Here is a 27019-nt window from a genome sequence, read left to right as displayed (position 1 = left end):
AAAATTCCTGTTTAGCTCTATTCCTTATATGATGGGATAGAGATGAAACAGGTGCATTTCAGTCTACTAATCACAGAGCATGACTGATTGACTTTTCATCTCCTTTCTGTCCTCTTTCACTTAATTGATATTAGATGATACCAAGATGGGAGATACAAAGCCTGCAGACTACATTGCAACTTTTTATACTGGTTTATATTGATTATATTTGTAAATACTTTCAGAATTAACAATTACGTACATAACATATCATCTGTGAAACACCATTCTTTGTATTTATGTTGCTGGAACTTGCTTTGCAGACAGCATTTGCACATCACAATACTTCAGATGAATCTTTGGGATACTTATGCTGGTTGCTAACACCTAAACAACACGAGAAAAATAATACATTTGTAAAGGGAATTAAGGCACTGGTCAGAACAGTGTTTAAGTATGTTGTTAACTTAGAAGTAAAAATGAACTTAAGTTTATGATATATTAACATACAGAAATCTTTTCCTGAATTAATGACCTAACATAGAACAACTAAAGAAAAATACAGACTTCCAAGAATACATGATAAAGAGCGTTAAGGAACTATATAAATAGGACAGTTCTGACCAAATATGCAGCTTCCCAGTCAGAATACCTGAACAGAATAAAAGTGATTTCTTTAATATTGAATATTAATTGTTGGGAACACAACATATAAAATTTTTGCTATTTCCAACTTACGTGACAGTGACAAAGTCCCACTGACATTCTCTGATGAATTTTCTTTGGTTTTCTGTGTGGCAGCTGTTTTCTACAGTTAGGATTAATTAAAAAAAAAAAAAAAAGAAAAATTCATTATAGAAACTAAAACTTCTCAAGAATACATACCAGAACTTATTAAGAGTGAGAAAAAAACCACTTTTTTTTTTTTTTTTTTTCCTTAAGGAGAAGTCACCTCCAGAATAACAAGTAATGGTGTGGTTAGAATAATCTTGAGAGACATAAGAAACTGCAGTTTAATTTGTCACTTTTCTTGGAATCATCATCACTTTCTGTAAATGATCTAGTGACCTTGAAACTCAGTAATATTATGCTGTCTCTCAAGTATGCAGTAAAATGTAGTTAACGCATTATCACTTTTAAAATACTAGCTATTAACAAATTGTATGAGAAGAGCATAGTTATTTTCTGTTGTTGCTTAAAAAAAAAAAAAAAAAAAAAAAAAAAAGTTGTCCAGCTGGTGCAAAGGAAACACTTGATAAAACCCTAGGATATCTTTGCACAATCAATGCTCCGAATAACTTTCAGCCAGCACAATAAATGAATTTTCCCTAGAGTTACTATATTTAAAGAAACTGAGAAAAGTATTACACAGAGGAATTGCTTTGTGAAATTTGATAAATTGCCAGAAGTCAAGAGGTCTGAATAACATATTTTCATTCAATCTAAAGCCTAGTTTATGTTGTTATGAACACACACACACACACACACAAAAAAAAAAAAAAAACCAACACCCACACCCCCAGAAACAATAAAAAGAATTTCTTCTTCTGGTCTCTTGCTGATTTGTTAATGGTTCTAAGAGCTAAATTTGTAAGGCTATTTTTTTCCCTTTATCCTGGAGTTACTACAAAAAGAATAAGAAAAAGAAAGGGAAAGGGAGAGAAAAAGACAAGAATCAAATCCTTAAGCCTTATTTTCTTTCTTTTCTTAGGTCTGGAGCCTAAGTTTACTTCTAGCTCTTGTCTGAACCATGAAGAGTGAAGAAACAGCAGATGTTTTGTAAGAAGTTCCTACCATTTCTACTGAATTTTACAGTAAGCACTTCCATTTTTACTTAATTAAATAGTAAGGTAGGAAGTAACATTATTTCCATTTCCTACTTTGGTTTTGCTCTTGGGAATTCACTTGGATTTCTTTTACACTTCTAGTTTTGTAATTTGAATACTTAAAGTAAGTTAAAACTTGGTTATACTAATGAAAGATAAAGTGATATGTTAGTTACCTAATTCCTACTTATATATTAGATAAAAGAAAGGAATTCAATAATATGTAATAAACATAGTATTTAGACATTAAAATAACAGAATATGTAATACTATTCTTCATATAGTTCTTCCATTGAAACTTACGAATGCTTTGATGTGCCTGTATTGCTCAGTAACAGGAACTTAAATGTTTAATATACCTAGAAATAGTGTGGTGAATTATAGGCTTGTTGTGCTGTGTCTCTGGTTCTTTGCTTTATATGGAACCCGAAAGGAAAAAAGTAAGTTATTTTATAACCATGAACTGAAAGTTCATTAACTTCAGGCTTTCTTTGAAACAGTTTAGTATTGATTGTGTTTAAGACCAGAGGGATACAGACTTGGCTTCTGTATTAAATTTTCACACAGATTTGTTCTGTGACCCTAGAAGAGTGGAGTATCTTAATATAGCTCAAATCTAGTAACTTTTTTTTTTCCAGTTGTCCACTTAAACTCAGATTAAAAGAATTTAATTTCTTAATCTTTTGAGTATATGTATGTCTAGCTAGTGTAGGTGAGATTCGCCTGTTCTGGCTCACCCTTTTGAAAGTTTGTTAAATATAGCTAAAGATATTAGTGTAAGGCCCCAGTCTTCAAACCACAAGGATGCCATTACTGGGTAACTTCTTGGATGTTTGAGACTGAACACTCTGCATTCTATAAATGTTGGCTATAGTCAGGTTCCTAGGATGTGATGTTAGTAAAAGTGTTGTGACTTTTTTAGACTTTTAAACCATCAATATAAAAGCTTCCTAGCATTCATGATTCGCGTAATGTTGTTCATTGTGGAGTATATTTGGAATATTATATTGCTAGCATACATATGATATTCATAAGCACTATTTGTCATTTTAGTCAACTCCCAAAAACTAAACTATTGGTAAACTTTGAAGAAATTCTTATGTTTTTCCAAATTCTACTGTTGAGGATTTTCTCATATAAATTTGGAATGATGCAATTGTGATTCAACATATTCTGTATTGAGTGGTGTTAAAAATAGGTTCTTCTTGTGTTCAATCTTCAGCAAGGTCCAGTTTGGCCTTAAAAAGTTACACAGAATTGGAATTTTAATTAGATTTTATCTATTACTGAAACTTTGATTAACCACATTTTCAGTGATAAAGAATGCTGACTTTTACTTAAGATTATATTTTATTAGTTTCTTTTTCTGTACATTTAGAAGGAACATTTTATATGTTTTTAGCAACTGTGTTTGGTTCTCTTGATTTAATTCTCCAGAATGTATAATTTATGCAAAATTATCTGGAATGTTCAGTAGCAGTCATGAAGTGGCTATTAAAATGCCTTAAGCATACCCCTCTATAAAGATTCTCAACATTTTGCTGCATATTTCACTTTAGGGGTTCATTGCATAGCTGTTTTGTTACTGAGGCAAGGTTTCAAGTTATACTTGACTACAGCTCAATCTTTGAGTTAATTTCCTATCACCTTTAGCTGAACTAGTACCATTCAGTCATGCATTCATCATTACATATTCAGCTATTCTATTTTATTTTTTTCCCTTTTATCTTGAATTTTCTAGTCTTATTCTCTGCAGTCTCTATCTGTCTACCATGGGTCCAAATTAATTTCAAAAACTCATGGACTGAGACAAAAGGTTTCTTTCTTTTATCACTCACTTTCTACAGTTGTCTTTTTGTGTCACATTGAACAGTGATCTCAATATATAAGTCTTAATATTAATGTCCCTAACAGTCTGTATTACATCTTTTGAAACTTATCATTGTTTATTTTACCTATATCACCAAGTCTCTCTCTCACAGAACTGTTATGGATAGTTCCAGTGTAATTTCCCTTTTGTATGGTGACATCTAATTCATTTATGTTCAGCTGTCTCTTTAAGCTTAACTGTTCCATACTTATTTTCTATCCGAGTACATTTATCCATGTTTTGGACATATTAATCTTTGATTATTATTTTTCTTTTTTAAATCTTAGTGTTCAGCAGTATCTTTTCATATGTTTTCAGATCTTATTGACTGTTACTATAGAATCAATTCCTATCTTTTGCTGAAAAGACTTTAGAAGAGTAGCTATTTGTCTTTTCAGTTTATTGCTCATTGCCATTGTTAGTTCTACAAATACTTCTACGTTCTTTTGTTCTATGTAGTTTTATAAGAAATATCATAGATTTTATTTTTGAAAATGTTGTAGTTCATTTGCAGCTTCGGTTTGCCCTCTGCTTATTCTGTGGACCAGGTCCACTCCTATGTGTGGGAGTGCACTTTCATAAATTTATTGTATACTGTAAAAAGTGTGCATACTGTTAAAAAATAATATTTTAAGATTTTTTCTTTGAAGTGAAAACTCATTTAGGCTATTGTATCTAAATTCATATTTTACAGTGTAGATGCCTCTGGGGGCAGATTAAGTCCATCTTGAAGGGCACATATTAGAGTATTAATTCTATGACTACTGTGAGAGATTTGGGGTTCTGCCTGCATGAAGAATTCAGTAATAATATTTTGTGAATGTTTGTAATTTTTAGAGTTTTAAACTACATTATTTTATTTTAATGGTTTTGTACTACTGATTTCAACAGCACAGCATAATTAGTTCAAATTAAGATAGTTTTCATTAATGAAGCGTGAAATATCCAACAGGCAGATTGCAGTTATTAACAGCTTAGCTTTCTATGCTGTTTTCCAAATATGATTCATTATTTTTGTATTAATTCTGTTTATCAAAACACAGACAGCTCTGTAGCTAAGACAGACTTATTCTTAGCTGAAAATTGTATCAAAATGCAGTTCTGTTTTCCTTTGCATTACTCACACTTTGGAAAAGATGTGTTAAACACTCTAGAAAAATTTTAGTCTTTTGTGAATTGATTTTTTTGTTACGTATTTTGTACTAATAAACTAAGCAATTCCACTTAAAACATGGGATTGTACATTTGCTGGTAAGAAAGCTTATGATAGATTTAAAGGATTGCACACCAAAGCATTTATGTCTGTCTTTAACTGATGATATAAGATTATCTTGCGCAAAATTTCAAGCACTGTAAGATGAATGTGTGTGTGAATAAAAGCAGCGTGTGTGTGAAATTCTCTAACCCATACTGACTGAAGAATGATGCTAGTGAGTAAACACAGTGAGATAAACTCATTGCTCATGCCCAAACATAGATTGTCCTCATCAATTAACATGAGAGAAAGTGGGACAAAACCTAGAAACTTTTTTCCCTGTACTTCATGATCTTCACAACTTAATATATCACTTTTCTTATACATACAGTTTTATCAAATTAGAATTTTTAATACAACTTTCTTCAAATTATCAAAATAAACAGAACTAGACATTAAAGTAGCCCAATCACCTGCAAGCATATGCAAAGTAAAATGTTTATATGCCTGGAGTGGTTAGAATTGTTGTGTTGCTGCTTGGTTGTTTAGATTGCATTTTTGCCATGCTTTTTTAGGCAGCTGTGTAAGCAAGAACTTGGTAGAAAATAATTCCATTTCTGAAGACACTTGAGCTTATGCTTAAAAGATCTTTTCTATTTTACATGTTTGCTGAATTTAGGAGATATCACATTTGGTTTGGAAATAATTTGAGGTAATTTATGGACTTAATGCAATGGAAGTAGTAAAACTTGTAGCAGTACCAGAGGCAGTAGGTCACTGTGATCTTCTGTAATGACCTAAAAAGCTGTGAAGTATTTGTAAATTGCTGACATGAATTCTTCTTTACGCTGAAATATTTTTGTTTGAATGTCTCAGTGCAGTGATATATGTCTAGCTGATGTTTAACAACCTTTCATCTCATATTTATCCGTCAAAGATTCTTTTAAGGCACATGCCTTCAAAGGTGAAGTTGTATAATACTCAGATATTCATGTAACCTGACTACTTATGTGCAAGGACACTTAACAACATGGTAATATTCCCTTGGGTAGAATATTTCTGTCTTCCCTGGTATCTGAGGAGAATAGTACTCTATAATTTTATCTGGGCTACTGTGAAAAAGAAGTCTACAAAACTATATGAGACACTTTGCCCATGCCTGTGATCTATCTCTTCTCCCTGAAACAGATAAGAGGGCCAAAGCCATGCCCTGAGTTATTAAAGAAGCTATGTGTCTTATCAGCAAAGTTATCCATGCACTTCAAGGGCAACGAATCATCATTAGCCTGATCTGTAACCTGATGAAAATCTGAAGCAAATGTATGGTTCTTTTTATTACTGTTTCCTATATAAAGCAGTTATATTTGTCTTCTGGAAAATCTCGCATTTCATGTTTTGTTGACCAAGTAACTCCTGACGTGTAGGAGTGTGCAGATTTTGTTCAAAGATGGACTTAAGATAGCACTCCAATAGCTGTTGTCCCAATTAGGCATAGTAGCAGATATTTAGTACAAAGGTAGAGAATGCATTAATTACCACCCCGTTGCTGACTGGTCTGCCAACTTTTTATTCCCACAAGTGATTTTTATAAAAGAAAATTCAAAAGTGTTAATGTTTCTGAAGGTGGTTACTCTGTCTGTTCCCATTAATTCAATTTAACTTCATATTGCTGCAGTACTTCTATATGCGTACTTATGATGATTATACTATTACAAAGGAACTTGGATTAGAGCAGAGAGACTACATTTTATGTCATTATTAAGTGGCAAAGGTAAAATTCTAACAGTTTTGCTTTTCTCCTTCCTCTTCCTTTCTCTACAAAAGTACTGCTGTCATCTTTAACAGCATGTTAGACTAAACCCACATAAAATAGCCTCACTGATTCTGAAATGTTACATAAACTATTTGAGGTTTGTTGACAGAGTTGAAAAGACATGCTACATATTCAACACTGGGAGAGCTTGTACTGCTACCAAATATTTCTCCTCCTATTTAACTCACAGGTCTGACTTTCAGAAACAGCTAAATGTCAGTATTTTCTTAACTACCATCAGGAAATAGAGGTAGCAAAGCGTTTGCCCATTATTCTTTTCTTGTAAGTATTGGCAATCAGCTTGTCATTTTCAAGTTCTGTCTATTCTTCCTACAACTTCCAAACAGTGTCCTATTACTCTTTCATTTTCTAAAACAACTGTGTAGGAAAATAATTGCCTTTATATTAGTGACCTGTGATGCTTAAAAAAAGTCTTTTTCATCATCTTAAGAACATTTTGCTGACCTTGAACTATAATCCTCACTTGCTGTCCATAATCCACCTACAAAATTTAAATGCATATTTACATTGTGCTATTGCCCAAAGATATATATCACAACTGAGATGCAGTCATGCCAAACACTCTACAAGTTTTATACTAATTATGATACTTCTGATAAGAACTCCTAAGTGCAGAGCAGATCCCAAACAATGCTACTTCAGGTGTAGGATGGGACTTTTGCCTAAAGAAACTACTTGTTTAGTATCATAAAACATATGCCTAATGTCTTGATACTGATTGAACTCAAATGAAAAAAATCTGTAATAAAAGTGGAAAGTTAGTTGTGGGAATGAGAGGAACTGGCAGAAAACCCTGAGATATGAAATTAATTTGAATTTTTGGTTCACTTTTGCTCATCAATTGCAGGATTCATTTAACAAACTCTGGAACTTAAAGGTTTAGCAGAGTCTTAGACTAATAAAGAAAAAAAAAAGCCTCTCCTACTGTAATGGTGTCTTATTATTAACCTTCTTTTCTGAGCTGTCATTTTTCTGGATTAAAGTATGTATAGGAAAAATGAAGCCTACGAATGTATTGTGCACGCACTGATACTGCTGTATTATTCATAGAACTGATGATTAGGAGAACATTTTCTTTCTCAGACATGAAATTCTATGCAAGTTGGAAGGGAACCTTAAAAATAATAATGGGTGTAATTAAATTTGGAATACATCGGGTAATCAAGTCATTTTTCAATAATGATTAATTAGTGTAGTAAAACTTTTCATATGCACGATGTAATTGCTTTCCTCTGAGGATCTCAAAATGACACAGACAGCACTTAATTAGGCCTCTAAACACCCATTTGAGGTAATCATTGTCTTACTGTACTCATAGAAGCTGAGGCACATATTCCTGAAAAGACACTGATTTAGAGGAAGGCTAAAGTAAGGATATTTTTTGTTCTTAGAACAGATGATTTCAGTTGTTAATATTTAGTAAAAAATGGGAAAATATAAGTATAAAGTACATAGGAATTCAGACTCCATCATAGAATAGACTACAGCTCTTTGAATCGTGCCTCCACCAATTTTTTTGTCTTTAGGCAGTTAAGTTCAGTAGCCCAAAAAAGAATAACCACAGAACCTGTCTGTATTCTCAGCAGAAGCTACTAAGTGCTTTAGGTCTTCTATAAAGCTTATTCATCTAATAATTTCTGATGACCATTTTATTATTTGCATGAAAAATGATCACACTTTTTTCTTAATAAAAAGAAGACGCCATTATTTATTGGATCTCTTTCTTTCTTCTATGGTCTTGGCATGTATCTGGATACTGATGATCTTGAAAGTACAGCTTGCTGATCTTAATATGATGAAAAAGACAAAATTCAAGTTTCTACCAAAAGACTGATGATCAAGTACAGGGGGGTAAATATCCTTTTGTCTTGAAATGGGTATATTTTCTGCTAATTATTGAAAACCTATTGTATTTGCTTATCATTGATAATAACTGACAGGCAGTCAGGTTTCCATTTCACTTTCTCACAAACCCAGAAATTTTATCCACTCATGCATTCATAAGGTAATCATCCAGCGGAAGAAAAAAAGCCTTAAATCTGGGCTCACATATTAGAGTTTTGCAGGATAATTAATTAAAGCATCTTTTTTCCAAATTACCAAGGAGATTCTCCATGGCTAATATTCTTGTCTCACCCATTCCAGCTCGATTTTTGTTAGTTCTTCTCTGAGATCAGTTCTCCAAGGACTTTCATTCATCTACTTCAATATTCAATTTTGTTATTTTTCTATTTTACTAGAATGTGATCTCTGGGTCTTCTGAGGTAAATATAATTGTAAGACTTGAAGGAAGAATCCCCATTTATACCAAACTGCTATATTTATGTTACGATGATTTTTTTCCTGGTTATTGAAGTTTACTATATATCTCTTTATAAGAAGAGAACTATGAGAAAAAATGCACACATCATTCTCAGTCTTCCAATCCAAGTGAACTTAGCAGTAAAGAAAGATTACAAACATATTTCTTTTCAGCAAAACACCTATACAAGTAGTAAATCTTACGCAAACTTATGTGTGATGATTCGGAAAAGTTATGTAGGTTCTCCTGCCCGATAAGTCAATTGATACTGTTTTCTGGTGCTTGTCATATTTATTCTAGGACTTTTGTTTTGAGAAAGCTTCAGAGTACCTTCAATATCTTCAGCATTTAAGTACTGTGGTACTTAAAAAAAAAAAATTAAAAAATTAAAAAAAATATATGTATGTATATATAAAAATAGGAGATTATCTTATATCTATCATTTAAAAATATCATTGAAAATTGCAATTAAAATTACAAATAGAATACATAGAAGAAATCAAAATACTACAGTCTAGGCAGTCCTACTATTATTTCAGCTAATGCCAATTTATAGTGTTACAAAATTCAAATGACAAGGAGTGACATTTTAAGGGCATGTTTTATATAGCTGGCAATTTAATTTATCATAGTTTAGCTACTCATCTTTTCCACTTAAAATAAATCCGAACATGTCTTCAGTTATTCTAAGGTTTTCAGTTTATCATGAACAATTTTCAGTTTAAATTGCCCAGATAATTGAAATAGTCCATAACATTAAACCATTGAACCTTTTAAATGGCTTATTTATACAGATTTAACTCTAGGTAATAATGATGATAAAAATGCAAGATGAATCTGGACTGAGATTCGCAAAATCATTTAGTAATGTTTTTAGTCCAGTCCATAGACACTTGGTCTAATGTTTCTATAGTGGCTGTTAATTTTGGAGGAAAAAAAAAAAAAGTGAAAAAAAAAGCAAGAATTATTGGAGAAATTATAAACCTGTCTTAGAAGATTAGTCTAAAAGAATTGTATGATTCAAGGAATGACACATTCTGTTGCTCTATTTTAAATGCATAAGTAAACAGTGAGGCACAAAAAAGTTGGTTTAAACTGAAGGGCAGCATTGAAACAGGGACAAAAGGATACAATTGTCTGTAGGAAAATGTATGCTGAAAATTGTATGATTTATGATCAAAGAAGTCTTGAAATAGTCTTTGATTCAGAGTGCTAAGATCAAAAAAAAGAGATTTGTGAAGTTCACAAATCTCTGAAAACAAAAAGTGACATTGTTGCCCAGGATCACAGTAAACAATCTCATTAAATCTTTAGACATTTCCAAGTCTCATTATTGTAGAATATTAGAACTAAAATCACAGAATCATTTGAGTTGGAAGGGACTTGTAAAGGTCACTTAGTCCAACTCCCCTGCGGTGCACAGGCATGCCTATAGCTAGATCAGGTTGCTCAGAGCCCCATACAGCCTGACATCGAATGTCTCCAGGAACAGGGCTTCTACCACCTCTTTGGGCAACCTTTTCTAGTGTTTCACTATCCTTATCATAAAAAACTTCTTCCTCCTACTCAGTCTAAATCTCCCCAGTTTTGCTTTGCTTTTGAAACCGGTTCCCCTTGTCCACCCGCAACAGACGCTGCTAAAGAGTCTGTGCCTTTCTTTCCTATAGTCTCCATTTAACTACTGAAAGGCTGCTATTAGGTCTCCTTGGAGCCTACTCTTTTCCAGGCTGAACAGCCCCAACTCTCTCTCCTGCCCTCATAGGAAAGGTGTTCTATCCCTTGGGCCATTTCTGTGGCCCTCCTCGGGATGTGCTCCAATAAGTTCATGTCTCTCCTGTCCACATCTGGACACAGTACTAAAGCTTGTGAACTCTCACCAGCTCAGAGTACAGGGGCAGGATCAACTCCCTTGACCTGCTGGCCATGCTTCTTTTGATACAGCCCAGTAAACTGTTGGTTTTCAGAGCTGTGAGGCCACACTGCTGGCTCATGTCCAGCTTACCGCCCACCGTATCCTCAAGTTATGATTTCATATTTGAAATTTTTTTCCATTTTCCTCTCGTGTCTTAGTAAATAGCTTTTATCTCAACCCACAGAGTATATTTTGTTTACAGTTCTCTCTCTCATCCTATTTTGGTGGGAAACAAGTGAACAGCTGTGTGGTACTTAGATGCTTCCCAGGTTTAACCATAAAATTGCCATAAGAATTAAAAAAAGTCGATTCTTTCTTCTCTATATATGCATTGGAATTAGAATTCCTACGTTCTGTTAATAAGACAATGTTCATAAGAAAACTAAACACAAAAAAGCATAAGCAGGACCACTGGCAGCGAGGCATACCAAATGCTATATATTTTGGTTACAGTTTGTAGTAATTTACACCTGTGAAAGCAACAGAATTATGCTTTTAGCAGTTTCAGTGGCACTTGATGACTCTACAAAAAGAGTAGATTTTGGTGTGGGTGTATAAGCCACTTCCTCTACTACCCTTCTTTGTGGAATTGCAAAGCACCACACTACCATTGCTTTAATATAAGATACAGGATACGAGTTGGATGGATTCAGATGAGCCACCTGTGCTGCTAAGTTAACAGAGAAGAGTTTGACAATTACTTGTTCCAGAGACAGCAGGTGAAAAGGTAAAATAATAGAAAAAGGAAAACTTAGGTAATTGCTGATGTTGTGCACAGTTTATCCCTTTCAAACAGGACATAATTTACAGAAGTGTACATTCTAAAGGAATTATTAAAAAAAAAGAAAAAAGAAAAAAGAAGGAAAAGAATGGCAAATGGCATTTGTAGTGAATTTTCTACTGGATGTCATTAAAATCAAACTACAAAACTGCTAAAGGACACAGAAAATAACAGAAAAAGCAATTAATCTAAGCTTTGTTCTCATTAAGGTCCCATAATTACACTTTCAAGATGAAATGTATTTATGTGTAGAGGTCAAGACACTTTGTTTAAAACATTTTATCATCCAGATTTCCATCAGTGAAATTATTTAAAGGAAAGTCAAACTGGTCATTGTAAATGTTAACAAAAGATAAACATAAATTCACACGGAAATGAATAAGAAAGGCCAAAATTCTCAGCATGGCTCATTTCCAAAGGCTTGCAGCCAAAGTTATGTTTTTTTTCCTAAAGTGATGAATTTCGTTTGCATCTATTACATTTGCAACAAAGAAGATAGGACAGAAAAAATACAGGCAATAGAGAAACTGTTCAGAATTTAACTTGATGCTAAATTCAAAGATCATAAAAGTAGTGCTCACGCTACCCCACTGCATTTGAAACCATGAAAAAGAAAGGCACTGAACTTCTTGAATACAATGCTGAATGAATCTGCTCAAGGACATTTGGTGAAAATGGGCAGAAATTATTGAGGGGACATTTCAAACTTGGCTTGAAGTTGTAGAATTGAGCAACTTCAGAAAAGTCACTTGTCTTTCATTTTGTCTTATGATTTTTATAATTATTTGTTTGAAACAAGGACACGGAGAAGAGATACTCTCCTGCTGTAAAAATATGGTCCTCAGATTATTGGTTTATGGAGCCACAGAAACATAGAATCATAGAACGGTTCGGGTTGGAAGGGATCTTTCAGATCGCCTCATTCCAACCCCCTGTTACAGGTGGGAACACTTCCCTCTGGACCAGGTTGTTCAAAGCCCCATCAGACCCAAGCTTCCAGGGAGGAGGCATTCACAGTCTCTCTGGGCAACCTGTTCCAGAGTCTCACCAACCCCATAGTAAAGAATTTCTTCCTAATGTCTAGTCTAAATCTAGACCCTTTTCCAGTTTAAAGCCATTTCCCTTTGTCCTGTTGCTGTATGTCCTTCTAAAAGGCTTTCTTGTAGACTCCCTTCAGGCACTGGAAAGCTGTTATAAGGTCCTCCTGGAGCCTTCTCTTTTTCAGGCTGAAAAGTCCCAGTTCTCTCAGCCTCTCCTCGTTGGAGAGGTTCTCCAGCCTTCTGATCATCTCTGTGTCTTTCCTCTGGACCTGCTCCAACAACTCCATGTCCTTCTTGTTGGGGGCTCCAGAACTAGACACAGTACTCCAGGTGGGGTCTCATGAGAGTAGAGTAGAGGGGCAGAATCACTTCCTTTGACCTGCTCGTCACACTTCTCTTGATGCAACACAGGATACAGTTGGCCTTTTGGGCTGCAAGTGCATATTGGCAGCTCATGTTGAAATTTTCATCAGCTGACTCTCCCAAATCCTTCTCCTCAGGGCTGCTCTTAAGCCATTCTCCACCCAACCTGTGTCTGTGCTAATAATAATAATCTGTACTAATAGTTTAGTTCTAAATAAATAAGAAACTATAATATTTAGCTTGTATTTCATTATATTTTAGATCTGTTTTCCTCCACAATCTTATTATCCTTTCAATATAGCAGTGAGTAGGCAAAAGAAGGAATTATAAAATAACAATTTCTATAAACAATATATTTCCACTAAAATATTATTGGTTTCATGGGCCCAAATCCTTTTCAGTGGCAAGAGTGGAATCAACTCTGTGTACCAAAGAAAACAATGAAGGCAATTGATACAACAGTAATGTCTAGTCACCAGGAGAGGGGTCATTTTTCAGACAACAGCTCTTCCATCTCTGACCTCTTTAGTCCTGACTTCTAAGGGACCCTTATAAAATACAACCAGAAGATGAACCTGGGAAATAAAAGTCATAATTGTAGATACTAGAAGCCTTGATTTAAATAGAATTACATTGGTTTTATATTCCAATCCAATTCTCTTTCTGTTCCATCTCTGTTGGATAATAAATTAATGGTGTATCCCTGTTAACATGGTCCTCTATCCCAGAGTTGCTATCTACTCCTTCAACTCAATGTCAACATAGCCAAATTAAACAAAAAGCAACAGTGTCCAAGTCTATCTGCAGTCTGGATATTTCTCCTTCTTGTTAGATTTGTGGTAAGAATTGTGACTTTGGAATTTTTTTTGGCCCAAGTATATAGATGGTGGTGGATCCTGGTGGATCTTGCCTATTATATCCTTAGAAAACTGTGACTGTGAGACCATGACTGTAATAGTTCAAAATCAAATAACTTTAGAAAAAATAGCAGATTTGTTTTATACTTTAATACTATGGTAAGTAGTATCTGGATTATAACACTGCAAAGTGAATCCTGGAGTCAACTGTTACTGTAAGATTTTCAAGCACTTGCCAGTTTTTATTTTTATTCATTACATGTGTTCATACCTTCTGCAAGTATACAATATTGAGCCTGTGGATTAAATAGTCCCGTCACCAATGACACTGAGAAATTCATTTTACATCACAAGTGTTCTTTCTGATTCAGAGAATATTAAGAACAGAAAAAAGGTCAATGCAAAATATTACTTAATACTAGTATAATTTTGATAATATCATGAAATCATAGGTTCTGAAGCCATCTCAAAGTCCAAATGCATTTGCTGTGCATCAGAACAGCATGAACTCTATCCATGTTATCCTATTTTTACAATTTTCCATGTTGAAAATTCCAGTCACTTTGTATATCTATCCTAATGCTCTCTTCGTTTTGGTCATTTGGCATTTAGAAGAAACTAGTGTAAATACAGGCATTTGTTTTCTCCTATATTTCTAAAAGGTATTTTCAAACTTGCTAATAAGTCTGATTTCTCTTAATTTGTTGCAATGTGATATAAAATCAATGGGATTTATTTACAGATGTTGCAAAGAGTTGCAGATTTATTTTTTTAATATGGTTTTTAATCCAAATCAATTTTTGTTGACAACTTGATTATTTCTTAATATTGTATATATATAGTATAAAGGGAATTCTCGTATAATGTGTCAGCCCACAGGAAGAAAAAGAGGATATGAAAGAAAAAAAAAAAAAAGAAAAAGAAAAAAAAAAAAGAATGACACTATAAATAAGGATAATAGAAAGGAGGAATCATCTCTTCTAGCATTGTGACACTGCTGGTATTTTCATGAAGCCAGCTACAATTTCCACACAAATCATCTTTAACAGATTAAAATAATATTTAGATTAAGTACCTTTGGCTTATTAAAATATCACATAATGTGGAAACACTTAGACTTGAAAAAACAGATGGCTCAGTAATTTAATCTATAAGAAGCAACAGAGCATAAGGTTAGTTGCTGGCATTGACTGAACACTGTGGAATGTGGTAGCAATATGACAGTATTAATCAGTAGCAAACTGAAGTGAATATGAAAAAGGATAGCTTAAAAGAGGATGAGATAGATTAGGAACCTATCATTTAAAGGGAGGCTGGAATTTCACATTTGAGATTTATAATTGTACTTAAAATTCATCATAGTTTTTGTAATATTTTGATTGAAAGATCTGGTTAAACACAGTATGAAAATAGGAACTCATCTCCATTATTGGTCAACATTCTTGATACCTATTTCAAATTCAGCTTCATTTTGAAACAGCTGTGATTTTTTTAACCAGCTATAATCATGATGCAAATGTATCATATCCTTTACAAAATAGGTCAAATTATATTACCAGGTAATTTATCCAGAAAGAAGTATTTTCATATTCCTCCATAGTACCAGGCAAACTTTCTTCATTAATTATTTCAGCTTGGTTTTCCTAGTTTTGTTCTTAGTTAAAAAATTCGCTGTGTTTTGCTTTTGTTTTTGTTTTTAACACAAAAAGACATTTCTTGGATGTAGAGGAAGCCTCCCATAGCATCCTCATGCACTGAATTGAAATATTTACCATAGTACTAGTCACTGGTCTCCGGGAACTTCAAAATGAAGGGCACTTTGCTGCAGCTCCTTTAAACAGTCTACTTGATAGACTGTAATGATTGTTCAACTAATTTTCATATTCTGAATATAATTGTGTAAAAAACAGGCCATTTGAAGGAACAGTAGCAATGGTTATTTTAGGACTGTTTGCAGTGGATTCTTTGTTGAATTAAGGTAAGTAAAGCTTTAAAGAAGTATTTTTTCACCTGAGTGCTTGGCAGAAACTACTAAAATTTTGCTCACTTACAATGATGAGTTTTAAAAGACCTGATGGTAAAGTCACCATTTAAATGCTGCTTTTAGTCTTTCCATCTCAGTAGAGAGTGACTTTGTGAGTCTATGAGTCCACAGCTCATGAATAAATCATACCATGCATGTGAAGGTTTGTAGAGCTTCAAGTCAGCTGGGAAACCCAGTCTTTCTTTGATAAAAATATTTTGCTTTTGCAAAAGTTTGGAATGAGAGCACTGCAGTTGGAGCCTTCATTTTATTCGTTTTGTTTTATTCAAAAGGCAGTGTGATTTTTCCTCAAATTGTGCTGCCACTCTGCCCCTGTACTAACCTCAGTAAAGTAAACTCTTGGGAGAAGGGCTTATAAGGACAAAAGTACATATTTCATTCTATTGCCACCACTAAATGAGTTATTTCTTTGGAAAATACAGACTGGAAAATTGCTGGGACTGCAGTGAATGTAAGAAAACATTCTAATTTTATATATTTTCATACATTTATTAAGGTGTAAAGGAAAGAATGAACCCCAACAGTCTATCTAAATTGAAAGAAACTGTAACAAACATTTTTGTGCTCATACTTACCACGTCACTGGTAATACTTGCATGATACCAGTTAAAAACTTTCCTTTTCAAGATTGCATTTGTTACATTACATCTATGTTCACTTGCTGGCAAATTAGTACCAGGCAACAAGTTTACTAGCTAAAGCTGGAACTGAAACAGAAAACAGAGCAGCACCAAAGAAAAGCCATAGTAGTTCACAATAGAGTAGGATTGTGCAGTAACTTTAATTCAAGTAATGAATGGTCACATGTGGATACATAATGAAAACATGATAACAAAATTCTTACATAAATCATTATGACCCAGTCAGTTTCTGTCCTTTTGAACTGAAAATATTTTTTTTTTTTTTTTTTTTTTTTTTTGTCATTTGGATATTTATCTAAGTCATTCATTAACTTTCCAAGCAGGGAATCTTCCTGGTTCAATACAATCAAAGAAGATCTCGTATTTATTCATTTTTTTCTGAATAACTAATTATTCTGCTTTATTTTTGTTTGAAAACGTAACATTCTCTAATCTGTTTTCCAGTGACATTTGTCACTACTTTTCTTCATGAATAGCCTACTGATGACAACTTCTTATTCTTTCCAATGATTAGATTTAAAAAAATGTCAAATGCCTTGCCAAATCTTATCTTTGATATTAGACAAAAAATTCTACCAGTTTGGTTTACTGAATAGGAAACAGGATCCCTTCAGTTGTCTTTCCTGATAGAGAGCTATCTTAGATGTTCCTCTCTGATGTTTTCACTCTTTTCAGAAACATCAGTCCATCTAAATTAAAAGAAATGGCAACAAATATTTTTGTACTCATACTTACCAAGTCATCAAAATTGAAATTTCTTAGGAAACTTCAGGAAAAGAATTCAGTTCTCTTCTGTTTTAATCATACTGTACCTCATGGTCTTTTATTCCAGATAGCTTATGAGTTGAGTGTATATTTTCACATTTTTCCTTAGACCATTTCTTTTTCTATACCAAGCTGCTCAAGTTAAAAAGATTTTTTTTTCTTCAAAAAATAAAAGCAAGGAAGTAATTTTCTGGCCTCATCTGAGATTTATAGAGACCGAGATTGACCATTTCAAAGCAAATGCTTGGAAAATACTTGGATCTTTTCCTGTTTGTCAGCCTTTTTATTTCTGAATGAGTGTTTTAAAAAATAAATACATGCTATTCTGTTTATATATGATGCAAGTGTTAATCTACATATAATGCTTGAAAAGACAAAAGCAGCTGATGCTAGCTCAGAACTCATTTAAAATTTTTCATTTATTTATTCATTTTTCTTAGCTGGCACTTCAGTTTAATTCTGTGCCTTTAAATCCAGCTTTAAAGCCTCAGAAGAATTTGGCATGGTCCATGGATCAGGCAGATCTGAGAAGAATCAATTTGCAGCAGAAGCTAAAGAGCATGTATTTAGGAGATGAGAAGAGAGGGAACTGATGGACTGTGGGATGATTCCCCCAAAATGTTTGATGCTGAGATTCAGGTCCTGGAATGCAGTGTGATAGTAAGAAAGGTCATTTATAAGACAAGGGATTGAAGGCACTGCATTGGTTGGACACTGATAGTAAGCATACAGAATGAATGATACACTATAGTCTAAAAAATTATATATGCCTCCATGCACTGGAATGATTTTCATTAGCTAGTGGCTGTTAAATCTTTTAAAAGAGAGATTGGTTTCAGTAATTTTATATGTGAAAGTTTATGCATATCTATGGACATTTCTAGTTGTATTGTTTAGAAAAAACTAGTGATTTTAATATTTTTCATTGCACATTTGACTTAACAGCAGTTGAGAAAAATATCACCATTAGAGTGTATGAGTGTTTGTTCCTTTGGATGACTAACACACTAGTAAATGTAAAATTCATTACTTGCTTCTATCCATATAAGTATCTTTAGAAAACGAGTTATTACTTTGAAACAGTATCACACCAGTCTGTCTTTGCTAAATTTAGCTGCTAAATTTCTGGTAGCATAAAGGAGATGAAAACAAACATATAAGCATCCTGGTATTTCTAAAATATAGCAGAAAAAAATAATGGTATATTCTGGCTTGAGCTGTGACTGAGTCTGCAGCTCTAAAAGAGGGTATAGAAAGCCTTGTTGCCTTATCTGGGGCTGCAAATGCCAAAAGCAGTAGCTGTTTGTATATTTCTGAAAAGGAATTGCACTGTCTTTCACTTCAAAGTGTGTGTAGGCATTTCATAGCTCTCAGTCCTATTTGAGTATTGCTGCCAGACCCATGAGAAAGAGTAAAGAATTGCTTATAGCTTAAACACACAGATCCTAATTTTTATGTGCTTACATAACTGGTTATCTGTCTAAGCATTCAGTTATACGATAGAGGTTGTGGATGCTCTGTCCCTGGAGATTAAGACCAGGTTGGATGGGCCTCTGGGCAATTGGTCTAGTACAAAATCTGGAGGTTTGTGGCCTTGACTGTGGCAGGGGGGTTGGAACTTGATCCTTGGAGTCCCTTCCAACCCAAGCTATTCTGTGATTCTATGATTCTACGATGGCACATGGCAATCTGCATCTTACAATGAGTGCAGTAGTGTTTTGAAATTAAAACTAGCCCATATTTAGAGATGTTTCAACATTTATGCTATTATTTCATTAATGCTTTTCAAATGCATTTTAAAATCTTCTTTACATAAATCTCATTGTGAATTAATTATTATTATTATTTTGTTTGTTTGTTTGTTTCCTTGCCCCCTTGATTGCACTCTCGGATTGGAAGGAATTAGACATTGTTTACATTATTACTGAAAATCTTTTGTAAATTCATTCCTTTAAATGGTTGTAGTTAGCAATGTTTACCTCATAAAACAAATGCTTTGCATCCTCTAAAGACTAATTTACCCATAAATGCACACATTCCCCAAGCCTAATGTGCATACAGTTCTATATACACTAAGATAGTATGCAGTATAAATAAGCATGTCTTAATAACGCTGCATTTTCTAATTCAAAAACTGTTTATAACCTTGACTTTGAAAACTCTATATGACTTTACAGAGATAATCCCTACAGATAAAAACTATTACCTTTGACTTTCTTTTTTTTTTCCCCCTTTTATCTTGCTTCAAAATACTGGAAGTTGTAAAAAAAGCCTTCAGGTTTTTGTATAAATTGGAGAAGACACAGATACACGCATGCGTGTGCATGCACATATATACTTTGATTTTTCATGGACTCTCCTCAAAAATCTGATTTGCTAAGGCCCTTAAGGTTTATTTCAAAAGTGCACTGAACATATTTCAAGGATCAAAAGATTTGAGTTCTGAACACATTTTTTTTTCCACTTCCACTTTTTCAAACAAGAGCAAGCATTTTCCTGTAATAGACTCATCACAAGTCCTGGTTCTAGAAAGCTATTCAAGGTCAGGTGGTCATCTGTAGCCTAACTGCTCTTTATCAGTGGTTTGTGCTGAACTGAGCAATTAAATATCCCTCTCTGTTTTTCATGAAAATATACATGCACAATGTATTTTTGTCATAAGCTTGTTCATTACATTTGTATTTTTAAATTAGAATAATGTAAAAGAGTGGGAGCAATCTAGTTCATTATTAATGAGAAGAATGGAATCTATGACCTTTGAATATAGTCTTATTTTAGAAACATATCTGATATGTTTCAGACTGAGCATAGTATTATTTGTCAGTGTTTTGGTAAATTTTGTTACTTGTAGATAACTGTAGTACTTGATCCAATGGGCTAGTTTATTATTCAAATTCCTTGTAAAATTTTCATTTTTTCTGTTCTTTGATATGAGGAGACATATGAAGGATTTATTGCCAAATGTTCATTATGCCTTCTGATGTGATCCTATACTGTTCAACTTTTTCTCTCTCCACTTATGATACCACCAAATACTCTTGACTGATTTAGGAGCTGGTTACACATCTATTCCCAGTTACATTCCATTATCCAAAATGCAATGATAGTAAAAACGTCTTTTCCGGAATTACCACTGTCACCTTGACTTCTGCAGATGTTATTTAACAGTGATTGTATTTTTCCAGTTTTATTGTAGAACAAATTGCTTGTGAACTTCGATGACATGCAGCGGGTAATACAGGTGCTTTTCTAACACATCCCAAGGAAATAGATTGAATACTTGAAGCAGTAAATCTCATTTTGATCTCTGTAGAAAGGATAATGTCGACTCTTTTCCTTTCTCACTTCACCTATGAATGAGAAATTATAAATCCAGTGGTTTGAAAGTTAATTTGGATTAGGAAAGGAAATAGAGAAAAATGCAGATAGCAGACCAGGGTATCAGAATTGGCAAATATAGTAAATATACTATTATTGTTGTATGCACTGTGAAAGCTCCTATATAATATTTTGCACCATTCCACCTTTGCTTTTCTTCTTGAGATTAACTCAAGGCATTTTACATGATCTTATTGCAGAATTCAGAAAATAATGCAACCAACCATTTATCTTAGCAAGTTGCTGATGTTTGTACAACTGATTGTTGCCTGTACATGTGATCTAACTTTTGTAGGGAACACTGAAGGAAGAACCAATGCCAGAAATGAGGAATGAGTTAGCAAACCAGTGGCACTGACAAGCAGCTTCAATTTTGCTCTTCAGTGCTCAGGGGAACTGCAATCGGTAGATAAGTCCACTGGCATAGGCTTTTAGCAGCAGAGACAGAATGATGGTAAATATGTTCTGTAAGTGAAAATGCTAATTGACATGCAGGCTTGAATTATCTTCTCAGTTTCTGTGTGTAAAACTCCAACAGAGCACTGACAGTGCCCTTCGCTGAGGAAAGTACATTGTACAAAGAGTAATTGGCAGATAAGTAGCTAAGGCTACAAATGGTTTGCCAGTCCTTTATAAATGTCTCACTGATCATTCTTGATCACTTTAAGTAAGTCAAGAAAAACTAAAAGTTTCTATATCATTTTTTTAGGATTTGGTAGATCTAATGAGATATACATATATATATTTTGTTGATCACTTCTCCACTCAATTTTGTACTTGTTCAGATTAAGCCCTGGCAATTAGACAGGGCATTGTGGAAGCCACCCAGCACTCAGGTACTGATGTGAGAATAGCACTTTCCCTTGAATCCTCTCTTAGGAAGTAATTGTTTTGTTCTTTTTTGAATGTTATCATGTATTAAGAAGAATCTAATATCGCTTACCTCATTACATTCTATATGAATCACCATACCCTTTTTGCAGATTTTTTTTTTTATTTGTAAAGGGACTATATGAGGATTAAAATCAACAAAATCATTATGATATGCAGATATTTTTCCGAGAACCATCCTTGATTTGATTTAACAGTATGATTTAAACTGCCAAATAACTTGCTTTAAAGATGTGTTAGTTAAATATGCAGGACGCTTAGAGGTGGTGCAACTTTTGTTACTTTTCTAAAGCATGAGCTTTTACAGATACTTGAGATGAGAGTTTTTACTGAAGCCCTTGCAATTACGTTTAAAATATAAACTAAAGGAATTAATCCCAAGGGTAGGTTTAGTCTCAAGTAACATTAACTTTCTCTAGTTAAGTTTTCTCATTCTCACTAATTTCCCGATATGTTCAACAGAAATCTGGTCAACATAACTGATAGAAGTTAGGAAGTGAATCTTCTAAAGAAATATGTACAGTTATGTTAGTATCAAATAAATTGTTGTCTTGAACTTACCTTCTGTAATGACAAGATCTTGCCTATAAAAACCCTTGAATTACGAAGCATCTCCAGAGGAAAAAAAAATAAGACCTTCATGGCAAGAACCATCTTCTCTAAATATTATTTCTGTATGTTGTTTTCCTGAGATTTGGGTTTTCTGAAAAGAGTGGAAATGACAGGGTTCAAGCTTGTATAAATCTTTTATAAAGAATTTCTCATGTTGTTGTTGTACATGCTGACTGGGTTAATGGCCTAGTAAATGTCTTGAGATACAAAGATATACCTCAGTATGCAAAAAATTATTAGAAGAAACTGCAGCATTTGGCAGCTCAGTAAGATACTGGTTGGTTTCTTTTACAGTTTTAAGCACTCATGTTAAAAATGCAAATGTTCATAGATGACCTAGCCACAGAAAATCATAATTCTGGGAGTTAATTAAGGAGAGCCCCACCACTGTACTGTTCTTAGGATAAACAAGGGATGTTCGTCAATCTCCTATCTTATATTTATGTTGTATCTGTTATCACAATGTGATTTACAAACTTTTCATTCACTCTCAGAATTGTACTGTTAGGTTACTGATACACAGACAGGATAAAGTGACTTTCCTGAAGATTTAATAATTATTCAGTAGAAGATGTCAATGGAAGTTATCTAACTAAATGTCTTTGTAGACATGAACCTCAACATTTTGTTACTTCTAATTTTCTGCTCTAGCATTACTCTGATTGCTATTCATGGCTGACACTCCTGAAGGTTGCTCCCTTAATAGTAACAGAGATGTGCTTCATTTTCACAGTCTGTTATTGGGTATACACAAGGGCTACTTTGCCACTTAAGCAATTGCTGTTGAATTCTGAAGTGTTTCTATTCGGGTGAGGTACAGATAATTATCTTCTAAATAGGAATCTCTAAAGAGAGATAACAAACCTCTCCAAGTCTGAGAGTGCTAGAAGCTGTAAATGGAAACACTGCTACTGACAGTTATGATATTGGACTTAAACTAAGAGTGAAGAACATGTTGCCATCCTTTGATGGCTTTGATAAAGTAAAACAAGATTCGCTGTCTTGTTTTTCATATTTTTGTGTAACAAGTAAAGGAGACATAGCAAGTATTGGCCAAATACTTCAAAAATAAAGCAGAATTTAAGAAGGGTTTCAAACAAATAATTATAGCTGAAGTGGATAAAAGAGTATGAGTTCATAATCATTATTATCTTTTCTGTCATTTCAAAAGTATTATTTACAGGGTTTTGTTTCCCATTTCAGTCATTTAAAACTTAAGATATGTTTGTAGCTGATGAAATGTGATGCTCATGCAATACACAGAAAATTAGATTTTAAAGTCTGAATTAATTTTAAACTAAATTCTGGAATGACCAGTTTAACAAAGAATGTTCTGTTAAACTGCAGATATTTAAAAAAAATATCTACTGAATCTTTTTTCTTTCTTCTCAACATTTCCAAGAATTGTGCTTGTAGTATACAGTGACCTTGTGGATTTTAACTGGATTTCTTGGTTTGATAAACTCACCAAAGTAAAATCGGGGGAAGGGGGGGTGGTTAGAAACATTTTTCAAGCACTTTTTCTAAAAACATTTTCAGTCACGAATAAAGAAAGAAAAACAAAAGTCTATCAAGATTTTCATTTTATTCTTTAATAGTGTTCATTATCTGGAGACATAAGGAGGAAATATGGATTCATATGGCCAGCTGTAGGTTTTTGAGAAGACTCAGTAATAGCATATGTATATTCATAAGGAAAAACATTCATTTAGTTTATCAGGAGGAGGATAATAACCTTAGAATGCAGATTTTTGCAAAACCTTGTTCAGTCACGAACTAACCTTGTCTAAAAATGGCTCAGATATGAAAAATCCACTTACTTTATGTGTATCTATTCATGTAGTATTTGGGGGGGAAAAATGAACTTGCAACAGGCAGTTAAATAAAAGGAGTATAATTATCCACATGTATTTGGCCAATACAGATGCCAAATCACTAACAGTAACTCTGGTGAAATAGATCACACTTTGCCATTACTTCTGATTGCTATTAGATTTAATTCAGCAAATCTGTACATTTTCAGTGTAGTTTTCTATGAAAATCTCTGAAATAAGGAAAGCCAAATATATATTTTTTAAGCTCACTATACATTAGATTTGAAATGCTTTATTTCTGAGAATATTTAGGAAATGTAAAATTTATAATCCAAAATCAGTTTAAAAAAAGGAACTTTTAGTTACATAATGCATTTTCCTATAGAATCATAGAATGGCTTAGGTTTTAAGGGACCTTAAAGACCATCTCTACTCTAAGCTGAACAAGCCCAGCTCGCTCAATGGTTCAGTACAGTTTCCCTTGAGCTAGTTAGCATGAGTACCGAGAGCAGTTCAGCTAAAAAGGAACTCAAAACAAGTGACATATTCAAACATTTTCACACTTCTGTGGGTGAATATTGTAGTGACAATTGTGAAGATACACAGTTATTATTATCATTAAATATTTTTTTTAAACACCTTAGATTCTCCTGGTGACTTTGAAAAATTGGTTTATATGATTAAATTAACATTTTTTTTAAGAATTTCAGGTCTAAGGAGCAAATGCATAGCTAGCTGTACATTTCACATTTTCTATGTTTTAATCACTTTTCATTATGGAGATGTTGTCTGAAAAAAAATAATGATAGCTAAGAAAAACAGTAGCCTTGAGCAATGTGGTATCTCATCCAGTGTCACTCATTTCCCTAGTGGGTCATTTTAAATGAAAGATTTGTCCAGATCATCAGCTGATAAAATTAGCTCCCACTGCTGTTCTGGGCCTGGATATGTTAGAGATTCTCAGAATGATAAAAAGGTATGGGGTTCAGTAATGTACAAAGGCACTGAGACATTTTACCTTCCTTCTCATATGTGTACCTTTCTTATGAATATGAGAATGGTGTTATATTACAAAAAATCTTATTTCATTGCCAGTGTTTGCAATCACAGTCATGGCTTACACTTCCTTTATTGGCTTCTGCACAAAAATAATAATAATAATAAAATAATAAGAGAAATAGGTCTTATAGAGTACTAGATTACATATCTGTTTAGCTTTGGTCACACAAAGAATAATGTTAAAATCAAGATGTTCTTTTGTACTTGCAGTTGTGGTCCACAGTGGAGATAATCTGGTAATTCTGAAGGTACTGAACCTTTTAAAATATAGCAAACTGTATTCTTTTTTACACATACAACTGCTTCAGTAGTTTGTAACACTAAAGAACTAGGCACAAAAGCCCTTAAAACTATTTCATTTTCATAATACATGAATTCCAAAAAAGGTATAGAGATTTTTGAGAATGACAGGTATTTCTGAAGAGCAACTAGACAAGAATTTGTAATTCAATGAAATAGCTATGGATGGTGAAAAAGGAGGGCACATAAGGAAAGAAAAACATATTTAATCTAAATAGCTCTTCAGACTTTTTATTCCATCTATCAGATGTAACTGGTTTCATTTGACTGATGCAAATTGCTATTAATTTTAAGACTCTGATAGAGGCCCTGAACAATCAAAGCTTCTTGTTTTTATTTACTTTTTTGTTTTTCTTTTGAATTGTCTTTAAAAAATGTTTTGCCAAGTCATACATTTGATTATCTCATAATAATAGTTGCAGTTCAGCAGTAGATTTACAGAAGATGAGAAGAAAATGTGTTGTCAGAAAGAATCATACTTCTAGAGATAAGGCCCAAATCCATATAATTTTTACAGTATATATTGATGTCAGTAAAAAAATCAGTTTCTCACATGAATGAATAAAAGCATTTAGTAGAAATTGTGTCAGTGGAATAAATAATAACTTGCTGGAGGAAGGGAAATATAAATAAGCTAACAGAATTAGATTGATGGACCAAACGTGTGATAAGAATGTCTTCTCTGGAAGCAGACTCCAGTATTCAGGACTCCAAAGATGTCCTGAAGGGTTGTTCACAACTTGATGTAATACTTTCTAGATTTAATCCATAACAGGCCACATCATATCTGAGTCTCGTAATAATAGATCTGCAAATATACAGGCACTAGGCTCTGGATCCCTAACTTCTGTCGACTATGTTCTGTCAGAAGTTCAAGTATCGCTCATTTCTGTTTGAAGCTGTGTGGAAGGAGGAGCAAGATGAAGCAATGGTAAAAGACTACTTCATGAGAAAAGTCATGAACAAATCTGGTCTGCTTCCTGAAGAACTTGGGTGTTAAATGAACAAATCTACACAAATAATAGCATGTTTGAGGAGATAGGGGCTTTAATCTCTAAAACTGGCTAATCCTTATTTACGCTACAAAAGAACAGTAACTTGGAGGTCACATAATAACAGTCATTTGCATGATCTGCTCACTGTAACATCTATAGGATTCTGTCCACTGAGTTCACTGTGTTTTAGATAGGGTCTCTGTTCAAAAATATCCTCTTATTCTGCTTATTGTGTTGAAGTACACAAACTCTGAAATGTTGCTGTGAAGCACCTCCTTCTGTAAATGAATTCTGTAGTAGTAAAACCACAATTTGTAGCAGATCATAAAGGTAATGGCTGAGATACTTTCCAGTGTACATAAGACAAAAAGTCCTGGAGATCAAAATAAGAATTTCAGTTGAAAAGCGGCACTCTGGAAGGAAAGTTGGCCATTACAAGAGGAATCAGCAGAGACAAGGTTAAATACAGTGTATGTTACTGTGTGAAACATCAATGCATGACATTTCACAGCAGTTAGCAGGCCCAGATGCCCTCAGAGCCCATTTCGTTCCTCCTCCATT

At 33.6% G+C, this 27019-nt stretch overlaps 1 protein-coding gene across 1 annotated transcript in view; it reads left to right on the top strand.

Moving 5' to 3' along the window:
* RAG2 (recombination activating gene 2) overlaps positions 1-27019 on the top strand; it is a 565728-nt gene that overhangs the window by 40984 nt on the left and 497725 nt on the right. Inside the window, exon 2 of the mRNA XM_040700890.2 lies at positions 1691-1793. The gene's annotated coding sequence lies outside the window, so the exon portion shown is untranslated. The remainder of the gene's footprint in view (positions 1-1690; positions 1794-27019) is intronic.

Source organism: Gallus gallus, chromosome 5, assembly GCF_016699485.2.
Source record: "Gallus gallus isolate bGalGal1 chromosome 5, bGalGal1.mat.broiler.GRCg7b, whole genome shotgun sequence".
NCBI lineage: Eukaryota > Metazoa > Chordata > Aves > Galliformes > Phasianidae > Gallus > Gallus gallus.
The sequence above is the reverse complement of the archived record's forward strand: the minus strand, read 5'-3'. Positions and strand labels throughout refer to the sequence as shown.